This window comes from Aquarana catesbeiana, linkage group LG02 (assembly GCF_042186555.1).
Source record: "Aquarana catesbeiana isolate 2022-GZ linkage group LG02, ASM4218655v1, whole genome shotgun sequence".
Lineage (NCBI taxonomy): Eukaryota > Metazoa > Chordata > Amphibia > Anura > Ranidae > Aquarana > Aquarana catesbeiana.
The window spans coordinates 693909656-693928878 of record NC_133325.1 but is presented as its reverse complement, the minus strand read 5'-3'; the positions used below and the strand labels follow the sequence as shown (position 1 = coordinate 693928878).

The 19223-nt window shown below is 44.4% G+C and overlaps 1 long non-coding RNA gene across 1 annotated transcript in view; it reads right to left on the bottom strand.

Annotated features, from left to right (window-relative positions):
- Positions 1 to 6625: 6625 nt before the first annotated feature.
- The window catches only part of LOC141130071 (uncharacterized), a 61630-nt gene continuing 49032 nt past the window's right edge, over positions 6626 to 19223 (bottom strand). The window contains exons 2-3 of the long non-coding RNA XR_012241976.1: positions 9045 to 9146; positions 6626 to 7064 (exon numbers count right to left, since the gene is read on the bottom strand). This is a non-coding gene — a long non-coding RNA (uncharacterized lncRNA). The remainder of the gene's footprint in view (positions 7065 to 9044; positions 9147 to 19223) is intronic.

Genomic DNA, 19223 nt, shown 5'->3' with positions numbered 1-19223 from the left:
ACTACAACTACCAGCTGGCTGATGGAGAAGAGGAGACTGCTGGAAGAGGGAAGGCTTGAGGCCTGGCACACTCTCTTGGGACCGGCGTGGATCTGCATGCAGGGAATCTGTTACAGGGTGAGCAGGCAGCTGAGTCGTGGCCTGCTCTGGCGGAGTTACCCACCGGATATCTGGAAGGGAAGCTGCGGCAGTTCCCCTTCACTGTCCGGAGGCAGCCCGGAGGCCATTCCTGTTCCATCCATCCTGCAGAGATATCAGATTCGTGTGAGCTGTGGTGCCATGCGGTGGAGGCCGGATGTAATCCCTTGAGCTACATTCCTGTGAGCTCATCAACCTCATAACCATTATCATCACCATCTCCTGTTCCAGTGTGGTGAGCGGGCAACCACCCAGTCTTATGCCCTGTACACATGATCGGACATTGATCGGACATTCCGACAACAAAATCCTTCGGATTTTTTCTGACGGATTATGGGCCAATGTCTTGCATACACACGGTCGCACAAAGTTGTCGGAAAATCTGATCGTTCTGAACGCGGTGATGTAAAACACGTATGTCGGGACTACTGTACAACACGTATGTCGGCAGTAGCCAATAGCTTTCCTCTCTTAATTTATTCTGAGCATGCGTGGCACTTTGTGCGTCAGATTTGTGTACACACGATCGGAATTTAAGTGATCGGATTTTGTTGTCGGAAAATTTTATATCCTGCTCTCAAACTTTGTGTGTCGGAAATTCCGACGGAAAAAGTCCGATGGAGCCCACACACGATCGGAATTTCCGACAACACAATCCGATCACACTTTTTCCATCAGAAAATCCGACTGTGTGTACAGGGCATTATAGACACTGTATATAGACTTCATTGTCTCCTGCACTCCTTGTCAGCTTTACTATCAAGGATCTAGATTACACATCATAGACACTATATACAGACATCTTTGCTTTTCACAGTTCTGCTGTTGCTTGTAGTTCCACAAAATGTAACATCTTTAAGTCAGTGATCACTGTGAATCCAATTACAGTTTAATTTGCCCAGGAAGATTGTTGCTTTCTATTCTCAACTTATTGGGTCAGATACTTTGCTTTACCATCCAAAGTTTCTTTGCATGCCATCAAACATTAAAGGGCTAGCTGAAGATAACCAGGATTGCCACACAGCAACACAGGACTACTTTCACCTCCCTCCCCACTTCAAGGATTTATTTCATTAAAGCTCATAGAGTTATAATTCACTAAGAACTCTCTGAAAGAGCTGGTTGAATTGCAACACAGTTCTCTCTGCTAAAAGTTGTATTTGCTATTTACTGTTCTGCATTTATGTGTGAAGGAGCAGTGGAGAGGGGTCTGACACTTATAAGAGCCGTTCCGTTGCTCTACTGTATCCTGTTCACATAGATATTATATACACTCAGTTGAGCACAGGGATTAAGGTATTCACTGCTGAATGTTTAAATCTCATAAATGATTGTTATTAATGACATTCCTGTGTGGAACAACAATTTAAGGTGTAAACTTTAGTTGACTCCTTGCTTTTCTTTTTCCTTCCATCTCATTAAGTTAATTTTTGCTGATTTAACACATTCTGTGTATTTTGCTTCTTACTGTGGTCATTTGAAGGGGAAGGGAAAAAATGTATGAACCCACTGTGTCAGAGGTGGCAGAGGAACCACAGGGTCGGGGGAACCCGGGGGGTATTGATTTATCTTGCGACTCTCAAGAGGGCAGTGCTACATTAACATGGGTCGTCTCAGTCAGGGTATTGCAGTTACCCATCTGGAAGTCCTGCTTCAGGACATTAACGTGAGAATGAACGACTCCACATAATGCATTATTTTTCCAACTTAAACTTTCTGTCCTAACAGGGACGTTGCAAGAGGCCTCCTACCCTCTAACGAAGGGATCAAGGAGGAAGGGGGGCATAAGGGGGAGAAAAAAAAAGAAAGAAAAAAAGAGGGGACAAGCAGGAGCATAGATGGAGACATCAAAAACTGGGGGAACTTGGAGGGATGGTAGGGGTGATGCGATCTCTGCTCCATTTACTCCCATCATCCCTTCCCCAGGGGAAAGGTGCTTCTGGGAGCTAAGTAGGGCCTCCGGGTGGTGGGCCCTGCATTTCAACTGTGGGTGGGCTGGGAACAGGAAAAATTGTCAACATACTGAGATGTGTATGTAAAGGCTGTTCATGGCAACCAGGTATCTCTAAACCATGAAGAGACACTGTCAGGCTCTCCATCATTCTAATTGTGTTGAGTCTGGTATACCAGTGTTTCAGGGTTGGCGGTGTAGTGTGCTTCCACGGATCTTGAATACATGCCCGGGAAGCATTCAACAGATGAACTGTCAAATACTTTTTGTAGACACGTAGGGGTACCAGGTTGAGGTGTTAGAGATATCCCAAGGGGTCTGTGCCAAGGTCAACTGACGTAGAAACAAATTCTTCGCCCTCCTCCAGAACTGGGTGAATAAGGGACACTGCCAAAAAATGTGTAGAAAAGTGCCAAGCTCTTTATTATAGCACCAACATAGTATTGAGGTAAAATTTGTTAAGCACCACTGGGATTTTATACAATCTAGTTAAGAGCCTGTAACTCTGTTCTTGAAAACAGTTAGCAATGGAGGATCTGTGGGTCAGAGTGATAATCCTATATGATTGCTGTTTCGAGAGGGGGTCTTGTAGATCTGTCTCCTATCTGCAGATTGTTTTGAGTTTTAGAGGCCTCACAGGCAACCCCCTACTCAGGTTCACATAAAGTGTAAGGCACAAAAGAGTATCATCCATGGCTGCAGAGTGTTTGCACTTGTAGAGTATCTCTGCAGCCATTAATGATACACAGCCACACGGCACCTGTACTGACATAGGCGTGCACAGCCTATTGTATTAGGGCGTGCACCCGAAAGCTCAAGCACACATGCGTGTATATGTATGTGTGTGTGTGTACGTGTATATATGTATGTGTATATATATATATATATATATATATATATATATATATATATATATATATATATATGGCCCCTTGCAGCTTCTTGCGGTCCCCAATGAGCGAGGACCAGACAATCCCTAGGGGAGATAGTAAAAACTTTTGCTTGGGAGGTGTGAGAACAACACCTACCCTTTCCATCTGCCATTTCGTTGCCCGCTGGTAGGCCTCAAAAGCCCAGATCACGTTGAGCCACAAAGCCCGCAAACAGCCCCACATGCGCTTACCCGTCTGTTCCGTCTGTTCCCTGGGTCCTGCCCCAAGGGACATGGATCAATGCAAAAGAAGTTTTAAAAACGGCCGTTTTTTCGGGTGCAGTGATTTTAATAAAGCTTAAAGTGAAACAATAAAAGTGAAATATTCCTTTACATTTCGTACCTGGGGGGTGTCTATAGTATGCCTATAAAGTGGCACTTTTTTCCCGTGTTTAGAATAGTCTGACAGCAAAATTACATTTCTAAAGGGAAAAAAGTCATAAAGTAATAGCGGTGTTGGCTATAGTGAATTGTCTATGGGAGAAATCAAAAGTGATAATTTTAAGGGTTAATATGCAAGTTATTGTCATAAAAAGTGTTTGCGGACCTGGGTCCCGCCCCAGGGGACATGTATCAATGCGAAAAAAAGTTTTAAAAACTGATGTTTTTTCGGGAGCAGTGATTTTATACCCCCCAGGTATGAAATTTAAAGGAATATAATACTTTAATTGTTTCACTTTAAGCATTATTAAAATCACTGCTCCCAAAAAAACGGCCGTTTTTAAAACTTTTTTTTGCACTTATTAGAGATGCACCGATGCCACTTTTTTGACACCGAGTACAAGTACCGATACTTGACATCATGTAGCCGATACCAATTACCGATACCTGATTTTGGTCATGTGACCATTTTTTTTTTTTAATAATGAAAAATTACACATTTTCACCATAATATGAGGAATTGAAACACAGTCAAAAGATTATGAAAGAAAACATGTTTATTTGCTGGTCACAAAGCTGTTAAAGCGCAAATTGCACAGAACATATTATATTAAAAAAAATGTCAATGTCATCAATGACATGTACATTGCAAGTTCACAATGTTTAGGCATGAGGAAAAGCAAGAACAGTACAGTACCTCAGTCAACTCACAACACAAGACATTATTTATAAAATTTCAAAAACCAAAAAAAACACAACATGTTTGTTTCCAGTTCAACTTACACATTGTTCAACTTACACATGTGTAAGAGAAACACATTTCACAGACAGAACATTCCAGGATGGCAAGGATGTGTGTTAGGTTGGCATGTAGGCTGCAGTAAGGCCTCATGCACAGCTCAAAGCAGCTGCTTCTCCAGGTGTTTTAGCTCTTTTGAGCTTTTTTTTTCTCTACCTGTTACCTCTTCCCCTCCATGTTAGCCTATGTGTTCATTCATGGCCATTGGCCAAGGAACACTATGCGGTTTTAGAAGTTTAGTGGCAGGGCAGCTTACAGGCAGCAGGCAGAAAAAAAAAATCCAAAGAAATTGGAAATGAAAATCTTTGGATTTTTTTTTTTGCCTGTAAACTTTCCTGCCACTAAACCCCTGAAACTAGTGTGCAATGGGCTGACATGGAGGGGAGGTGTTAACAGGCAGGAAAAAAGCTTAAACTCCTTGAGGAGCAGATGCTTTTAGCTGCATTGTACAGACATTATGCCTTGAAAATAAAAAGCTCAAATGTCACACAGAACATGAAATATCATCATTGTTGATGATGCCACATATAAAACAAACATCACAAGTTCACGTCATCACATCAACCAACCCAAGTGCAATACAGTTAAATAATGTTAGGCCTGAGGAGGAGCAACTGAACAGTACCTCAAAACTAACGTTATTTTGTAAATATTTTTTAAATAATAAAAAAAAGTGCTAGCTTCTAGTTCAACTTCTTATGAAACTCGTGAAAAAACATTATTCACAGACCAAAATTAGGGTCATTCCAGAATGGCAAGTCCAAGGAGCCAAGGACTTAGCAGCAGTAAGGCCACATGCACAATAAAGCTCAAAGTAGCTGCTCCTACAGTCATTTGAGCTCCCTGTTTTTGAGCCTTTCATTTGCCTGTAGTGTTAACGCTATGCCGCTCCATATTAGGCTATGTGTCCCCCATGCATTGCACGTTGAATCACCTATAGTGTGCAATGTGCACACCATAGGTGATTCACTTTTTCACTTAAAGCGGAGTTCCACCCTAAAGTGAAACTTCCGCTCATCGGATTCCCCCCCCCCCTCCGGTGCCTTATTGGCACCTTTCAGGGGGGAGGGGAGTGCAGATACCTGTATCTGCACCCACTTCTGGGAATAGCTAGCCGCAGCTAGCCGCAAATGCCCCCCCCATTGTGTTCTGGGAAACACACAGTTCCCACAACACAACGGGGACCAGTGTAGACGCGCAGCGCGACTCGCGCATGCGCAGTAGGGAACCGGGCAGTGAAGCCGCAACGCTTCACTTCCTGATTCCCTGACCGAGGATGGCGGTGGGGGCAGCCGAAAGACGAGCGATCGATTGGCTTCGGCTGCCGACATCACTGGACCCTGAGACAGGTAAGTGTCCATTTATTAAAAGTCAGCAGCTGCAGTATTTGTAGCTGCTGGCTTTTAATATTTTTGTTTAAGGTGGAGCTCCGCTTTAAGGAAAAAGGTTGTGGCATGGAGTTAAAAAGGCATATTTTATTTTTTTTTAAAGGCCAACATGGAGGGGAGTTAACAGGCAGAGGAAATGCTAAAAAAAACGCTCAAATGCCAGGTGGAGCAGTTGCTTTGAGCTGCAGCGTGCAACTGTGCATGATACCTTACAGTTGGACAGTTTCTGGAGTCAGTCAGAATGTGTGACACTGCACTCAGCAATCTCTCACTTTCCACACTACTGCAAGGAGCTGAAAGATATTTTTGTGCCATTTGGGCTAGAGTGGGAAATCGCAGTTTATTGACTGCCCAATACTCAAGAGGTTTGTCCGAGTGAGACACAGTGACCTCTCCAAGATATGCTTCTAGTTGTATGGTAGTAGCTGTGGGAGCACTGTTCTCAGATGTAGATGAATAAGCAATTTCTTGAAAAACACTGTCCACAGTCACACGGTACCTGGTTGTTGCTCAGTGCGAGGCCTTTTGGTAGCTGATTTCTCAAGCACCTTAGGTGTGGGCTGCCTGTGCCTGTAGTACCTGTACAGAAGATATTTGTTGCATTTCCAGCAAAAACATCTCTTTGGCCTGCCTGCCAGCATCTGCATTTGAGAAGAACCGGTCTTTATACCTAGAAGAAGAAAAATACAAGACATTAGACAACGTCATGCAAGCATAGCAACAACTGTGGAAGTTTGCTGTGGGGGCACTGCTAGAAGGAAAGGTGATGGCGGGGGACACGGCAAAAACAGTTGTCTGGCCTGCTCTGTGCAAAACCATTACACAGAGGCAGAGCAGCTAAGTGTGTTTGTCATTATCGTTTTTGTTTTGTGTTTTTTATGTAGGTGAGATTTACAGTGTTATCACTTGCATTACAAAATTTTTTTTAATGCAAGCAAGTGATAATAAAACTGTCAAATATCACCTTCATCCAAAAAACAAAAAACAAAATCATATCATCAATATTCAAATAAAAACAATGCAAAATAGCAGCCAGCAATAATTGATTACCTTGGATCGAGTAAGGTAGCAATGCAGTAAAGTGGATTTTGCTCCATGTCAGAGAACTGTTTCTGCAAAGCACCAAGCAATGTGTTCTTCATCGTTTTAACACCGTGGTCCTCATCCGCGTCTCTAGAAAATAATTGCTGTAGCACAGTCACTGCAGGAATTACATCCGAGGCAAAAGAATCTGAACAACTTACATGCCAAGTCAACTTTTCAAAGGGAGCCAAGATGTTGATCATCTTCTCCATGAGATTCCACTGATTTGCAGTGATCATTGCAGGCAGCTCATGTTCTGACACATATACTCCAATGGCCCCTTTTTGCTCTATCAGAGACTGCAGCATTTAAAAAGTGCTGTTCCAGCGAGTCTGAACATCTTGTTGAAGACTTTTAATGGGTTGACCAAGCTGGATCTGAATATCTTGCAGCCTAGAATATGACAGGTTTGAATGTTTAAAGTGCCCAACTATTTTGCGCCTAACTCCCACAGCCTCCGTAATGCTGCGCTGTGATAAAAGCCCCTCTGAGACAGCCAGCTGCAGTGTATGTGCCACACATGAAAGACTCTGAAGACCAGCATCTTGTAGACCTTTTATCATATTTCTGCTATTATCATGGACTACCACATGGACAGAACTTTTGGGAATCGCCCAAGTGTCAAGCATTTCTTCTAGCATGCTTCTTATAGCTTGGCCTGTGTGAGAGCCTTGAAATTTCTTTGCGTGCAGCATGACTTGGTGCAGAGTGAAACTGGCATCAATCCACTGTGCAGTTAAAGAGGAAATAAACCCTGATGGGTTTACTTCCTCTTTGTTTCCCTGCAAAGGTAAAGCATAATGGGCTGCTATGCATCGCATAGTAGCCCATTATGTGTCACTTACCTGACACAGGAGCCTGCGATGTCACCGCTGTCTCCTCTGCTTCGGAGCGTCCATCTTCTTTCCGGGTATCGTGGCTCCGGTGCTGTGATTGGCCAGAGTTGCAATGACATCACCCCCACGCATGTGCACGGGACCCGCCACTAACGGCATATCGCCGTTAGCAGCTGCATGCTCAGTGCGCCTGCGCGCCGCTGTCTATGGCGCATGCACCGTAGACAGCGGTGCCTGTCTTTTTACACGGTTTAGGAGATATTTCTTGGACCTACAGGTAAGCTTTAATCTAGGCTTACCTGTAGGTCAAAGTGGTCTGTAAGGGTTTACAACCACTTTAAGCTAATTACAGACACGGGACTCACACTACTGCTCCAAATGTCCGTGGTGAAACTGATAGCCTTTATGTCCTCCTGTAGCATGTTGGTAATGTGTTTTTTCACTGTGTTGTGTAATTGTGGCAACATGACATCTGTGACATGACGGCGGCTGGGAATTTCGTACTTTGGCTCCAAAAGATTCATAAGTCGACGAAAACCCACATTGTCAACTATTGATAGTGGTTGATCATCAAGAACAATGAATTAGGTAACTACTTCAGAAATTTTTTTAGCCCTTGGGTTATCCATGGAAAATTTTTCACGTCTGGCAAGGGTTTGCTGCAGTGTCAACTGCTGAGTGCAAGAGCTAGTGACAGCTTTAAATTCGCCATGCTCAGTCTTGTGTTTCATTTTGAGGTGTTTTATGAGATTACTGGTATTATAAGAACTAACTTTTGAACCTCCTCTGGATATTTTGGCAGAGTTTGCAGTCTGCAATGCGTTTGTTTCAACAATTTAAAAAAACTTCCAGACAGCTGACATTTCGCTGGCACTGGCACCTGTTTGCATTGCACTTAAAGCCAGAAATAAGTAAGCCTCTCCACCTTAAAGTGGAGTTACACCCACTTTTACAACTCCTCAGCATCCCTCACTACTGTGCACTGTAAACGAACTGGATATATTTTTTTTTTTCTCAGCACCTACTGTATATCTGCTGTATTCATTTTTCACTTACTCCTCCCTGGCCATGGCCCATTGCATCATTTCCTGTTTGCAATGCCTTCTGGGAAGGAGCGGCAACTTCCTCTGACACTGCCGTTGCTATGGAAACCTGACCTGAAACCTATTACACTGCTTGTGCTGCACTGAGCATGTGCGAGATCTGCAAGGATAAGATGCAGGAAGAAATACAGTCTAGCTTCAGATTCCCACACTTAAGATGGCCACGGCCTGCTGTACGTTTATAAAATAATAAACTACTGCTATAAACTAACAAAACAGACCTTAGGTTACAAACGAATTTTACTAGAATACATTAAGCTTGTGTATTATAGAGGTATTTTTATTTAAAAAGTATAATTTCGGCTGGAAAACCACTTTAAGGGGGAAAAACTGAGGAAAATGGGGAAAAATTTTTAAGCCCAAATGTTTTCTTTTCTGATTTTTTCACACATGATGACACCTACTATTTTTTAGAATAATGAAGCTGCTCTCACCGGTGCTTGTTATTTGTTCCTGCTGCATCCAGCATCTTAGTATGGCCAAGTAAACCAGCGGGGATGATGACATCCATCTGTCGGGTACAACGGTCGGTATCTCTTCAATACAAAAAGCAGAGGATGGTCTCAGAAAGGCACATGCAGGAAAATGTTAGACAAGAGACAATGATGATTTATGTAACAGCACCAGTCATTTGCCGCCATGATGGACATGTTAGGCAACAGAGACAATGTGGGACACTAAGTTATGTAACACACACAAACACAGGCCGGCCGCCATGCTGGACAGTGGACATTATGTTAGGCAAGAGAGAGAGAGACAATGTGGGACAAACTAAGTGTAACACAGGCCGGCCGCCATGTTAGGCAAGAGAGAGACAATGTGGGACAAACTAACTTAATTATAACACAGGCCGGCCGCCATGTTAGGCAAGAGAGAGAGAGACAATGTGGGACAAAACTAACTTAAGTATAACACAGGCCGTCCGCCATGTTAGACAAGTGAGAGAGAGACAATGTGGGACAAAACTAACTTAACCACTTGAGCCCCGGACCATTATGCTGCCTAAGGACCAGAGGTCTTTTTCCAATTTGGCACTGCGTCGCTTTAACTGCTAATTGCGCGGTCATGCAATGCTGTACCCAAACGAAATTTGCGTCCTTTTCTTCCCACAAATAGAGCTTTCTTTTGATGGTATTTGATCACCTCTGCAGTTTTTATTTTTTGCGCTATAAACGGAAAAAGACCGAAAATTTTGAAAAAAAATGATATTTTCTACTTTTTGTTATAAAAAAAATCCAATAAACTCAATTTTAGTCATACATTTAGGCCAAAATGTATTCGGCCACATGTCTTTGGTAAAAAAAATGTCAATAAGCGTATATTTATTGGTTTGCGCAAAAGTTATAGCGTCTACAAACTAGGGTACATTTTCTGGAATTTACACAGCTTTTAGTTTATGACTGCCTATGTCATTTCTTGAGGTGCTAAAATGGCAGGGCAGTACAAAACCCCCCCAAATGACCCCATTTTGGAAAGTAGACACCCCAAGGAAATTGCTGATAGGCATGTTGAACCCATTGAATATTTATTTTTTTTGTCCCAAGTGATTGAATAATGACAAAAAAAAAAAAATATTTACAAAAAGTTGTCACTAAATGATATATTGCTCACACAGGCCATGGGCCTATGTGGAATTGCACCCCAAAATATATTCAGCTACTTCTCCTGAGTACGGGGATACCACATGTGTGGGACTTTTTGGGAGCCTAGCCGCGTATGGGACCCCGAAAACCAATCACCGCCTTCAGGATTTCTAAGGGTGTAACTTTTTGATTTCACTCTTCACTGCCTATCACAGTTTCGGAGGCCATGGAATGCCCAGGTGGCACAACCCCCCCCCAAATGACCCCATTTTGGAAAGTAGACACCCCAAGCTATTTGCTGAGAGGCATATTGAGTCCATGGAATATTTTATATTTTGACACAAGTTGCGGGAAAGTGACACTTTTTTTTTTTTTTTGCACAAAGTTGTCACTAAATGATATATTGCTCACACAGGCCATGGGCCTATGTGGAATTGCACCCCAAAATACATTTAGCTGCTTCTCCTGAGTATAGGGATACCACATGTGTGAGACTTTTTGGGAGCCTAGCCGCGTACGGGGCCCCGAAAACCAATCACCGCCTTCAGCGTTTTTAAGGGCGTGAATTTTTGATTTTACTCTTCACTGCCTAACACCGTTTCGGAGGCCATGGAATGCCCAGGTGGCACAAAACCCCCCCAAATGACCCCATTTTGGAAAGTAGACACCCCAAGCTATTTGCTGAGAGGCATGGTGAGTATTTTGCAGCTCTCATTTGTTTTTGAAAATGAAGAAAGACAAGAAAAAACTTTTTTTTTTTTTCTTTTTTCAAATTTCAAAACTTTGTGACAAAAAGTGAGGTCTGCAAAATACTCACTATACCTCTCAGCAAATAGCTTGGGGTGTCTACTTTCCAAAATGGGGTCATTTGGGGGGGTTTTGTGCCACCTGGGCATTCCATGGCCTCCGAAACTGTGATAGGCAGTGAAGAGTGAAATCAAAAATTCACGCCCTTAGAAAGCCTGAAGGCGGTGCTTGGTTTTCGGGGTCCCGTACACGGCTAGGCTCCCAAAAAGTCTCACACATGTGGTATCCCCGTACTCAGGAGAAGCAGCAGAATGTATTTTGGGGTGTAATTTCACATATTCCCATGGCATGTTTGAGCAATATATCATTTAGTGACAACTTTGTGCAAAAAAAAAAAAAAAAAAAAAAAATTTGTCTCTTTCCCGCAACTTGTGTCGCAATATAAAATATTCCATGGACTCGACATGCCTCTCAGCAAATAGCTTGGGGTGTCTACTTTCCAAAATGGGGTCATTTGGGGGGGGTTTTGAACTGTCCTGGCATTTTATGCACAACATTTAGAAGCTTATGTCACACATCACCCACTCTTCTAACCACTTGAAGACAAAGCCCTTTCTGACACTTATTTTTTACATGAAAAAGTTTTTTTTTTTTGCAAGAAAATTACTTTGAACCCCCAAACATTATATATTTTTTTTAAAGCAAATGCCCTACAGATTAAAATGGTTGGTGTTTCATTTTTTTTTTTCACACAGTATTTGCGCAGCGATTTTTCAAACGCATTTTTTGAGGAAAAAACACACTTTTTTAAATTTTAATGCACTAAAACACACTATATTGCCCAAATGTTTGATGAAATAAAAAAGATGATCTTAGACCGAGTACATGGATACCAAACATGACATGCTTTACAATTGCGCACAAACGTGCAGTGGCAACAAAATAAATACATTTTTAAAAGCCTTTAAAAGCCTTTACAGGTTACCACTTTAGATTTGCAGAGGAGGTCTACTGCAAAAATTACTGCCCTCGATCTGACCTTCGCGGCGATACCTCACATGCATGGTGCAATTGCTGTTTACGTTTGACGACAGACCGCCGCTTGCGTTCGCCTTAGCGCAAGAGCAGGGGGCGACAGGGGTGCTTTTTTTTTTTTTTTTTTTTCTTTATTATTTTTTTGCTTTTTTATCTTATTTTTAAACTGTTCCTTTCATTTTTTTTTTTTTTAAATCATTTTTATTGTTATCTCGGGGAATGTAAATATCCCCTATGATAGCAATAGGTAGTGACAGGTACTCTTTTTTGAAAAAATTGGGGTCTATTAGACCCTAGATCTCTCCTCTGCCTTCAAAGCATCTGACCACACCAAGATCGGTGTGATAAAATGCTTCCCCAATTTCCCAATGGCGCTATTTACATCCGGCGAAATCTAAGTCATAAAATGCTCGTAGCTTCCGGTTTCTTAGGCCATAGAGATGTTTGGAGCCACTCTTGTCTCTGATCAGCTCTATGGTCAGCTGGCTGAATCACCGGCTGCATTCTCAGGTTCCCTGTTGAGACAGGAGAGCCAGAGAAAAACACGGAAGACGGTGGGGGGGGGGGCATTCCCTCCCACGGCTTGTAAAGGCAGTCTAGAGGCTAATTAGCCGCTAGGATTGCTTTTACATGAAAGCCGACCGCTGGCTGAAAAGAATGATACCAAGATGATACCTAAACCTGCAGGCATCATTCTGGTATAACCACTCAAAGTTGTGAATGGCGTACCTGAAGACAAAAAAATGGTTAACAATAAAGCACAGTAAACAGTAAAGTATAAATAATTACATACCTGAAAAACAAACATGATAAAACATAATAACAATAACAATAACAATAAAACACTGCAGAATAGAATACAGTAAAAAAAGAGCAGAACAATAGAGAGAGAGAATAGAGAGAGAGAACAATAAAACGACAACTATTTTTTTTTATTTTATATATATATATTTTTTTTTTTACACTTTTTTTGTAACTAACTTTTATAACGGTAACCGGTTCCAGGTTCGGGTCTCTCAAAATGCGATGGCATCTTGGGAGACCCTGTGAAAGTGTGCCTAGTCTGTGCAATGCTGTACCCTACGCTAATACTCAACTAGTGTATGGTAGCGTTCAAAACATTCACCAATGCAAAGACCAGGATTGTCAGGACAGGAGGGACAATAATAGCGGGTGTCACGCCTATATCCGCGTTTGCTGCAGACACAACATCTTTTTGGGGGGGTTCGTTGGGTAGGGGTACTCGGGAGCACATAAAAATGCCTCTCATGCAGCCGACTGCATTTGGTTGGGGATGTGAATGGGGGAGGTACGGGTGCTGCAGAAGCGGTGGGTTCCCAATTAGGATTGGCGAATGCAGCAGGAAGGGCACTATGGGCACGACGGGCCTGTGTTTGTCTTTTTGGTGGCAGCGGGACACTACTTGTGCTTGCCACCTCACCAGCTTGAACTGCACTTATGGGACTCGCCACGTCACCAAGTGTTACTGCAGCGCTGGTTTGACTACGACCGGGGTATACTAGGCCGCTGGTGCTTGCCAGTTCAATAAAAAGCTTCCAAAAAAACTGTTAGCGATCGCAGGGATCAGGTCTGACTCTGCGAACGCTGCAGTTATGCGTTTAGTGTTTTGTAAGTGTCAGTGATCGATCGATACTGCACTTGGGTGGGCTGGACTGGGCCGGGCGGAGGGGCAAAACGCAGGTGCTAGCAGGTATCTGGGCTGATCCCGCTAACACTGCGTTTTTGGGAACCCTAAACTGCTGGGGACGCTAGTATAGATCTGATCGGATCAGATATTGATCCGTTCAGATACTATACCACTAAAGGAGGCGTATGCTGCGTGCGTGGGTGTTAGTGGTACTGGCGCTAACCTGACGCTGCCTGGGGCCGGTGCTTGCTAGTTCACCAAAATGCTACCAAAAAAACTGTTAGCGATCGCAGGGATCAGGCCTGACTCTGCGAACGCTGCAGTTATGCGTTTAGTGCCTTGTAAGTGACAGTGATCGATCGATACTGCACTTGGGTGGGCTGGGCTGGGCCGGGCGGAGGGGCACAACGCAGGTGCTAGCAGGTATCTGGGCTGATCCCGCTAACACTGCGTTTTTGGGAACCCTAAACTGCTGGGGACGCTAGTATAGATCTGATCGGATCAGATATTGATCCGATCAGATACTATACCACTAAGGGAGGTGTACGGTGCGTGCGTGGGTGTTAGCGCTACTGGCGCTAACCTGACGCTGCCTGGTGCTTGCTTGCCAGTTCACCAAAATGCTACCAAAAAAACTGTTAGCGATCGTAGGGATCAGGCCTGACTCTGCGAACGCTGCAGTTATGCGTTTAGTGTTTTGTAAGTGACAGTGATCGATCGATACTGCACTTGGGTGGGCTGGGCGGAGGGGCAAAACGCAGGTGCTAGCGGGTATCTGGGCTGATCCCGCTAACACTGTGTTTTTGGGAACCCTAAACTGCTGGGGACGCCAGTATAGATCTGATCGGATCAGATATTGATCCGATCAGATACTATACCACTAAGGGAGGCGCATGCTGCGTGCGTGGGTGTTAGCGGTACTGGCGCTAATCTGACGCTGCCTGGGGCGACGCATATCACCGCCGGGCGATCAGGGGGCTAAACCTTTATTCGGTAATAAACGGCGGGTGCCCTGACACTATAAAAAATAAACGAACTAACCTGCGTCACCCGTAACGGTTATACGGTGATCAGTGGTGAAAGGGTTAACTAGGGGGCAATCAAGGGGTTAAAACATTTATTAGGTAGTATATGGGGGTCCCTGTCACTATAAAACGCTGACGGCGAACCTAAATATTTACCTCACTAACTAGCGTCACCAGTGACACTAATACAGCGATCAGAAAAATGATCGCTTAGCGACACTGGCGATGGGGGGTGATCAAGGGGTTAAAACTTTATTAGGGGGGGTTAGGGGGGTATCCTAGACCTAAAGGGGGGTAATACTCACTGTCCCAACACTGTAACTGTCACAAACTGACACTATGCAGTAATCAGAAAAAAAAAAAAAAAAACCTGCTGGTGTCAGTTTGTGACAGGGGGGGGGGGTGATTGGGGGGGGATCGGGGGGCGATCGGGGGGGGGATCGGGGTGTTTTGTATGCCTGGCATGTTCTACTGTGTGTGTGTGTGTTGTGCACTCACATTGATGTCTTCTCCCCTCGGCGCTGGAACGGAAACTACCGAGCCGAGGGGAGATGACATCATTTCCTTTGCTGCTGTTTAGCATACAGCAGCAAAGGAGTGTTCCCATTGGCCGGCGGCGATCGCGAGGGGGGGGCCACGAACGGATGGCCTCCCCCTCATCTCGGATCGCCGGGGAACAGAACGGGACCGCTTCGGGCACCGGGGGGGGTCCGATCGGACCCCCCACCCGCGAGAGGCAAATCACGTACATGTACGTGATTTTGCCTGCCCGTGCCGCCTTGCCGACGTAAATCGGCGTTAGGCGGTCCTTAAGTGGTTAAGTGTAACACAAGCCGTCTGCCATGTTAGGCAAATTATGATGTAAGCTAGTAGTACTGTACAGCAATCACCAGCCGCGGGACACATAAGCCAGTATGTTAAATATGTTAAAGAGACTAATTGGACTGCTGCTTTCTTGACGACAGCAGGAAGTCATGTAGGAACAAAGTATTATGCCCACCGGGCCTTTACTCAGTTACTTGTGTTGATGTGATTAAATAACATGTTGTTTTATTCTTGATTTATACCAAGATAGTTATATGCAGAGCGCAGGCACCACCTGTTCCCTTTCTGGTATAGCTTTAGCTGTTTGTATTAGTTACATATTGTAATTTCTTAGAATGTGTTAATAAAGTTGTTAAGAACTAGTGCATTCTGGGAGATTTCTCTAGATGAAGTGAGTCAGCCACCATTTTAAGTATCTTCAGCAAGGCAGTAAGGCTGTTTCTCCATCTCTCGCCATCACTCCTCAGCGAGCTTAAAAAGTGAGTTCTTGTTATCTCATTCTGTGTTATAGAGCATTGTTTCTTTATTAAATGCAACATTGTACTGATTGATGTTTGTTTTATCAATTTGTAGTTTCACCTGGCTCGTTCTAAAAAATGTAAGAACAAAGAAATATGGTATCCAGGGCCGGTGCTACCACTAGGCAAACTAGGCAGCCGCCTAGGGCGCCCTGCTGCCTAGGGCGTCCGGCCACTGGTGTTCATACTCTCTTCTCTCTGCAGCAAGCAACTAAGTCTCAGCATCAGCAGGCAGCCGCCGCTTCATTCACACATAGTGTCAAAGGCCCAGCGGCGGCGGAGGACTGTGTCTGTGTCCCGACTCCCGAATGAATGGAAGCAAGTAAACATTCATTGATGGGCACTGGTGAGGCTGCATTTGATGGGCGCTTTATTAAAAAGGTGGGGTATACATGGGCAGGGCAAATGGGGTGGAGTCAGGGGTGGAGCCAGGGGGGGGGCGGCAAAATGAGGTTTCGCCTAGGGTGTCAAAAATCCTTACACCAGCCCTGATGGTATCTGAAGTTTATAGAGCGGGAAAGTTTAGCTCTCTGGCTTTGGAAGACTATACAGCCCGGGGCTACGCAGTGTCCATACAGTCAGATGCTGTAGATGAAACAGCCCTTTAGCAGGTGAAGCAAGCAGCCAGGCTACACAGCATAGCAAGCTCATCCAAGTCATCTGTCACAAATGCAGCAGCTATCGCCCATTCGAAAGCTGAAGCAGCGAGGGCCAGGGCTGCATTCGCAGACCAAGAGTTGCAGATGAGAAAAGAGAAGGCTCACTTGATGCGGAAAAGGTGAGGCAGGATCAAGAGAGAGAGCAAGAGAGCATACGCATGGAGCAAGAGAGAGAATGACAAAAAGTACGCCTGGAGGCTGAACTAGCTCAGCAGGAGGCATCTCTGAAAATGCAGCAGGCTATCCTAGAAGCTAACATACAGAGAGGCTGGCGGTGGAACGAGACACTGCTGCCACCATGGCAGAAGCTAAGCATTAGAAGCAGCTGCCTACAGTGAGTCAAGAGTAGGTAGCAGCATACTGGGTCCAGAGGAAGACCACCAAGATTCCATGCAGCGTACTTCAGATTATGTCTACCAGCACTCTAACCCAAGCAGTACTCCACAGCAGGAAATCAAATATGCAAGCAAAGCAGCAGGAGGCCGACCTTGAACTCCAGTGCTACAAGCAAGAAAAATCTGACTGATATCCAGGTTATCCAGCTCCAACCAAACCTCCTACTCAGCAAGATACTCAGCCTTCATACAAGCAACGAACACCTGCTTTCACCCCTAAGGAGCATCAAACAAGCTGGCACAAGCCGCCAACCTTATGCAAGTATGACCTCGGCCCGCCTAAAGAAGAGACTTCTACCAGGTATGCTTATACACCACACCATGATACACCAGCAGCCTACCCCAATGTTAATCAGGCTACTGTAGACCTCACCAAGTTCCTTGTAAAATGTGAGTTAGTTACCCAAGGACTTGTCAAATTCAGTGATCGCCCCCAGCATTACAGAGCGTGGCGATCTTCTTTCCAGAGTGCCATCAAAGGTCTAGATCTATCCAGCAAGTCATAGATAGATCTCCTTGTAAAGTGGCTTGGCAATGATTCTGCTGAGCATGCCAAGAGAATCAGAGACATTAATATAAACCACCCTGAAATAGGCCTTACAAACATCTGGAACAGACTGGATAGATGTTATGGCTCACCAGAGGCTATAGAAAGTACACTATATAAAAGGATAGAGGACTTCCCAAAAATACCTAGCAGGAGTTACCAGAGACTCAAAGAATTCAGTGACCTATGTATGGAGTTACAAGTTGCTAAAGCAGAAGGAGACTTACCTGGCCTTTCTTTTCTTGGCTCAGCTAGAGGTATTAACTCCTTAGTACAAAAACTTCCTTAAGAATTGCATGAAAGATGGATCACTTATGGCTGTAACTACAAATGAAAACACAATGTACCTTTTCCACCCTGTTAGAGATTTTGTGGACTTTGTAGACATACAAGCAGGAACGAAAGATGATCCTAGCTAAATTTTTCCAGTGTCTTATGTCACTTCTTCGGGCCATAAGCAACACAGGGCTCCAGTAGCAGTGCACAAAACTAACATCTCTTCCCAAAGATCTGCAGAGTCTCAGCCAGAGGATCAAGGCAGTGACCCGGCTAAGTTTTGCCCTCTGCATAAGATGCCACATCTTCTGAAATGCAGCACTTTCAGAGCAAAGACCATGCGGGGCCGCAAGCCCTTCCACAAAGAGAACAACATCTGTTACAAGTGCTGCTTTTCATCAACACACTTTGCCAAGGACTGTAAGGTCAGTGTTAAGGTGTACAGAGTGTGGCAGCACAGAACACAACACAGCTCTGAACCCAGGACCAGCTCCAAGAACCCCCCCCCACCTGCCCATAGTGACAATGAGCATGGCAGGGAGGCCAAGCACTCTAGTACAGACGCAAAAGCAATCACTTTACAGTTCTCTGAGGTCTGCAAAGCAATCACAGGTGGCAGATCCTGTTCCAAAATCTGTCTATTAAGAGTTTACCCAAAAGGGCACAGGGACAAAGGAGTCAAGCTCTATGCCATCTTGGATGATCAGAGTAATAAGTCACTAGCTAGATGTATGAATGGCAAGACATGTCTACTCTTACCGACCATAATAGAGTGCAATCAGATCCCAGACAACAGATCTGAGATCCCCACCCCAGATGCAGCAGTGCTCCAGACTCATCTGAATCACATAGCACATTTCATACCAGAACTAGATGATCAGGCTCAGAAAATGTTGCTCCTAGGGAGAGATATCTTGCAAGCCTACAAAGCAATAAAGCAGATCAATGGCTCTCACAATGCCCCATATGCCCAAAAACTGGATCTTGGGTGGGTCATTATAGGTGATGTTTGCCTGGGCGGCGCACACAAACTGACATCTGTCAATAACTTGCTCACTAGTACACTAGAGAATGGTCATCCTTCTCTTTTCTAGCCCTGTCAAAATCACATCCTCATAAAGGAGCTATCACACAGCACACACTGTACCTCTTTTTTTCACAAGTTCCCTCCATGACAGCAATACCTATGACAGTGACCAAGATGACTTAGGATGCACAGTGTTCATGAGAACAAAGGAGGACAATCAGGTAGCGATGTCCATTGAGGATAGACTCTTCTTGGAGGTTATGGAAAAGACCATAAAGACAATGTTTGCCTAATAACAGGGAACAAGTATATAAACGTTTCAGTTCCC